Source organism: Lepus europaeus, chromosome 20 (genome assembly GCF_033115175.1).
Source record: "Lepus europaeus isolate LE1 chromosome 20, mLepTim1.pri, whole genome shotgun sequence".
NCBI lineage: Eukaryota > Metazoa > Chordata > Mammalia > Lagomorpha > Leporidae > Lepus > Lepus europaeus.
Window position 1 is genome coordinate 30,312,596 of NC_084846.1, and position 6,159 is coordinate 30,318,754.

Genomic DNA, 6,159 nt, shown 5'->3' on the forward strand with positions numbered 1-6,159 from the left:
CCTCGCAGCTCCAAGGTCAGGGCCCCACTGCCTATGGCTGCTCTACCCCCCACCTCCACGTCAGAACTCGCTCAGGACGAGATCACCTGCATTTTACAAACTCGTGAATTTCTCAACCTGATTCCCAACACCAGCACTTGGGGCTTATGCCTCTGAGAAGCAGCTTCTCTGATCCCTCTTGGCAGAAATCAGAGGTGAGTTTGTACAGATCAACAGCAGGTTAGGTGAGTTTTCCACCAGGAAGCAGGAAAGGATTCCAAGCAGCAAGAGAAAAGACTCCACCCAGGAACCCTAGGAAGCCCCTGTAATAAATACATTTATTGCTTGGACAGTAAAAAGTACTGGAGAGTTTAAAATAAATTCAGAGTTATTTAAACTTAATTTATGACCAGGAAAATAAACCCTCTCTTCCGCCATTAATGTTTTTTATCTGGGCCATCAAATGTCACACGCTACTGATTTTGGATGTAAGGTCACTGGAAACAACATATCAAAGGTGTCAGCACCACAAATCAAGTGAAATTCCCTTAAAAATAAAAACGTCAGGAGGAAAATAATAGGCAATAGTTATTTCATGCTGCGAACGACTTGTAATATATCAAAGGGTTCACCTTTTTCTACCTTTTTGATGTATCACTTGGAACACTGAATATACTTCTGCTTAACAGATAAAGTAAAGAAAACAAGCATCAGAATGCTGATGATCCTGAGAGTGATGACAGACAATAAGGCTGTCTGGCGGCGCATAAACATGGGAAGGCAGGCAGCTGAATTCATCAGAGGACAGCACTGACCCTGCATATGTGGAGACCTAGCGGGTCAGCTGCTTGAAGAAGCAGCTTAAAGGTCACCTAGACCAGCATCTTTGAAATCAGGATTCAAATCATATCGGCTGTTGGATGAGGGGGAATAAAACGAACGTCTTCAAGTTGGCAAAGCTGATGTAGTTCTACATGGAAGTCCAAAGCCAGAAGCAATCCCCAGGTCCTTTCTCCAAGGATTGAAGAATACAGAAGCAAGTGCCAATCTTCAGGGACAAGATGAAAGATAAGGGAGACCCGGAGCAGACAGGCTCTTTATGATCCCGATGCTACACGACTGGCAGGCAGTGGCATTTGCCATAATGCGTTGTTGCTAAATGCATTAACTCCTGGCAGGGTAAATTCAGTCAGGATTATCCTTTATGCAAAAGCAGCTGGCTGAAAGGGTCCTCTAAGCCGCAGGTAAAAATGACTTTGCTTCATCCTTGTGACACATCTTACAATGTTTTCTTAGGACATTAAAGGTAAAATCTTCCTTCCTGATTCAAGGACTCCTAATGCGGTGGATGAATGGCTCGAGGGGAGGATAAAGGAGAATTGGAGCCGTTCACGGATAAGCAAAATTTCGCCCAAGGTGGTAGTGAGCAGTTAGAGGAAAGCCATAATGCTTTAGCTGGAACCTCCCAGAGTCCTCTTATCATTGGAGGTGTGTGTTAGGGGTCATGTTTCCCCATCAGCGGGTGGTCTGCATGGGAGATGAGCCAGCAAGCCCCCTCTAAGTTTCCACCAGGCATGGCATGGTGGCACTGCACACTGTCTTCTTTGCTGTGGTAGCCATAGAATTTTGGTGATTACATTGTATGCTTGAAGTCTCACTCCCTTTTGGGAAACTGAGGCCCAGTCTTAGGAGGGATGATGGGAGCCTCCACTGTGATCCTTGACTTGGCCAGGCCATCTGGGCGACTGCCTCTCTCTCTTTCTCACACACACACACACACACACACACACACCACATGTACTAACAGGGAGACAGGTTCCCTGAAATGATTTCCAACTTGCCCTGGACCTACTATGTGTATGGCCCCCTGTATGTCACTGAATCCTCTACACCTGCACCTGCGGAGTTTTGGGAGGCCTCCATAAGCCTTGGGTAAACCAGGATAAGGCTCTGTGAAGAGATCCCTTTGTGATATGGTGGTGAAGGAATCAGGCCATCCAGAGCCAAGTCTGGCTCTGCCACACACCAGCAGCCAGACCTTGTACCAGATGCCAGCCCTTTAGAAAAGCCTGCTGTCCTTATCCACATGGGAGGGGCAGTAACGGTAATACCCATCTGGTGAGGGGGCCGTGTTGTGGTGCAGCAGTGAAGCTGCCACTTGTGATGACACCAGCATCCCATATATGAGCAAAGTCCCAGGTGCTCCACTTCCAATCCAGCTTCCTGTTAATGCCCCTGGGAAAGAAGCTGAAGATGGGCCAAACACTTGGGGCCCTGCCACCAACATAGGAGACCCAGGTGGAGTTCCTGGCTCCTGGCTTACTCAAGGCCCAGCCCTGACTGTTGTACTCTTCTGGGGAGTGAACCAGCAGATGGAAGATCTGTGTGTGTATGTGTGTGTGTGCGTGTGCACATGTGTGCATCACTATGCCATTCAAATGAATACATAAATAAATCTTTTTAAAAACTCAAGCACTGACTTCGTGTGGTGCTGTAGGAATGAAGCAGAAGCTGCCAGCACAGGGCCTGGCACAGGGCAACAGGCCACGTGTGTGCATTTGTAAAATGGAGGCTTCAGGGCTCACGGTCCCGCCCCACCCAGCACATTGGCCTTCAACTGCAGACCGAGTGTCCATGTTCACAAGTGTGGGACTGAAGGATGCGGTCTGGGGGGTGCAGACCCCTGGGAGCCCAGGGCTTTCCCACCCAAAGGATCGGTGGGATTTGGTTCACGTCTTGACAAGGGCCTCAGCACCAGCCAGTGCCCCATTTACTTGCAGATTCGGCTTGGGAAAGACAAATGCTGAGGCAGGCCTGTGGACCTCAAATGAGTTCTGTATGCAACCTGTGGGGTTATTTTATTGGCGCATACAAACTTGTTTCACTCTGGAGTTCTCAAAGTTCTCAGCCTGGTAAATGGAAATTCCAGCGAATACTTTCTAACCACTTTTTTTTTTTTAAGATTTATTGATTTATTTGAAGGTCAAAGTTACACAGAGAGAAGGAGAGGCAGAGAGAGAGAGAGAGGTCTTCCATCTGCTGGTTCATTCCCTAGCTGGCCACAATGGCCGGAGCTGTGCTGATCCAACCAGGAGCCAGGAGCTTCCTCCGGGTCTCCCACACGGGTGCCGAGGCATCATTTACTGCTTTCCCAGGCCACAGCAGAGAGCTGGATGGGAAGTGGAACAGCCGGGACTCAAACTTGCACCCATATGGGATGCCGGCACTGCAGGTGGTGGCTTTACCTGCCACGCCATAACGCCAGCCCCTCTAATCACTTTCTATATCTTATTTTTGGCTTCTGTCAAGAAAATTCATGAGCAGTAGGACTATAAGGCAGTTTATCTACACTCAGTGTTGTATAAGGAAAAAGAAAACCATACCAAACTTAGTTTGGGGGGAAAAGCCATGAGTTTTACCAAATGCTTATTGAGGAGCAGGTGTTTGGCACAGCAGTTAAGAGGTAACTTGGAATGCCAACATCGCATATCAGGGTGCCTGGGTTTGAGGCCTGGCTCCACTTCCGACTCCAGCTTTCTGCTAAAGCATACCCTGGGAGATGGCAGGTGATGGGTTGAATTCTGCCATCTACGTGGGAGAACCAGATTGAGTTCCTGGCTCCTGGCTTCAACTTGGCCCAGCCCTGGCTGTTGCAGGCATTTGTGGAATGAACCAGCAGATGGAAGGTCTATTTCTGTCTCTTTGCCTTTCAAAGAAAATGAAAAAAAAATTAAAGCAAGTGTTTATAGCATAATCTGTGTTTCTGAACTGATTCGACCTTTCAAAGTCTAGAGTGAGAGCTACTTAAAGATCAAATGTAATGATACAGTGCTTTTACCCATTTTCCCTGCATGTAAAGACTATGCTCTCTTCCCTGGGCTTGCAATCTCACTCACAAGTAATTGCTAGCCCTGCCTTACCCTATTACTTGTAAATTCAATATAATTAGAGACATACTCAGTTCATTACTAGCTTGAAATTTTGCCCAGCGTTCTTTCAGCTTGTCACCTTCCCAAAAACATTTTATTAAAAACTTGCTTCAGTGTCACATTCTTTAAAGGAAAATAATAACTCCCAAGTACATTTTATAGGAATTTTTCAAAACACAGGACCCAGTGCCAGAAACTAATAAACTCAAATTACAGACCTGACACCCGAGGGCCGCCAGGGATGACTGCAGGGTGGCAGGGGTGTGTTGGACCTGGACACTGACACGCACGCGCTGTAATATCCAATTTTATTGGAGAAACTGTCACCGGGAGCTGCAGTCTAAATAACGAATACTTACTCTATTTTCTGTAACCCGAGTTAGCCCTAAACACCCCTTTTTCCTCCAAAGAACTCCAGCACTTTCCCACGGCGTCACCCTGTGGACTGGCATTTATTGGGCCCGTGTCACTGAGTGAGATGCTTTGTGGGCAATGGTTTTCAGGTCAGACCCTTGAGCAAGGCGTTTTGACCTTGATGCTTTTTTTTTTTTTTTGTAAGGATTTATTTATTTATTTGAAAAGCAGAGTTATAGAGAGAGAGTGAGAGGCTGAGAGAAAGAGAGAGAGGCTTCCATCTGGTGGTTCACTCCCTAAGTGGCCTCAATAGCCAAGGCTGAGCGAGGCCAAAGTCGGGAGCTAGGAACTCCTTCTGGGTCTCCCATGTGAGTGCAGGACCCAAAAACTTAGGCCGTCTTCCACCGCTTTCCCAGGAGCATTAGCAGGGAGCTGGATGGGAAGTGGAGCAGCTGGGACTTGAATTGGCATCCATAGGGGGTGCTGGTGCTGCAGGCAGTGGCTGAATCCGCTGCACCACAGCACTGGCCCCCACCCTGAGGCGTGTTGGGAGGAGGAACCTCAGGGGGAACACAGTGGTGAAGGGGCTTGGGAGGAGTTCAAGCTGACACCTGATCTCCAGGGGCTCCCTGTGGCCTCAGGAGGAATGAGCTGCAGGGCTGAGAGCTGAGCCAATGGGCCCAGGAGCGCACAGCAGCCCGATGTCCGCATCTTCTGAGGCTGGCTCCTCAGGCCAGTGAGTGAGGCCGGCACGAGCTCAGGGAGCAAGAGCAGGGAGCAGGAGCAGAGAGCTTTGCGGAGCTGACGGGAGGACGCTGCTGCAGCCACTCTGTTGCTGGCAAGCACAGAACCTGCCAGGCGGAGGAGCACAGCTAGACAGGGCCACCCCCGCCATCATCCCTGAAGTCTGCTGTTAGCTCACACTCACACTCTGGAGGGGAAGGCGTCCAGTGGCTCATTTTAAAATCACCCACAGTGAATCTGAGCACGAACGTGAGCCTCCTGGGCTCCAGCATACTTCCCACTGCCAGGCCTGGTCCACAGCAAACATGTGCCCCCATTAAAAAGCGGGCCAAAGATCTGCACGATGTCCCACCAAAGAAGACACACAGGTGGCAAGTAAGCACACTGGAAGGGGCTCACCGTCCTATGTCCTTAGGGAATTCAAATCAAAACAACCATGAGATCGGTTACACACTCCTGTTGAATGAATGAATGAATGAATGGGTAAACTGGGGCATTGATTTCGGGTACCAAATGGGAATGTAACGCCAACCTCTCGGGACCTCAGGGAACAGTGACATGGAGGGAGAGGACCAAAGAGGACATCTGGGATGAGGTAGGGACACGTGGCTGGAGGAGACAGACTGGACGGATAGGTGTGGTCGGGCGCCTCGTCTCTGAAGGCAGAACACCATTGCACAGCTGCCCGTAAGGGGCCCTTCCTCTGACGCCCCTTTCTTTGTTTCCAGACTACTGTGGCCTTTACTGCTTGGATTCAGTCTCTTCTTGAGCCTCCTTACTCCCATGGCCAATGAGCCAGCAAAAAAAAAAAAAAAGATAGATTTCTCTCTTAGTTCCTCTCTTACCTCCAGTTCTATTACCAAGACTCTCACCCACATGTTCCTGGCTCCCCCATCAAGTGCACACCCAGGCCACCCAGGCACCATGGGCCTCTGGGTTGGAGGCTGCTCTGGGCAAGGTGCTCCTGTCTTTGTTGCATAATCTTTGTCCTCTGGGTGGAGTGGAGAAGAATGTTTGGGACAAAAGTAACAGGAAAAGCCGAGAGACAGAGGCAAAACAATGCAGGCAGGGTGTGGCTTTGACTGCAGAGAAGAGGAGGCAGCAAGGAAGGCAGTGGGGGCCCCGGGCGAGCAGATTCCAGGCCAGGCTGTGA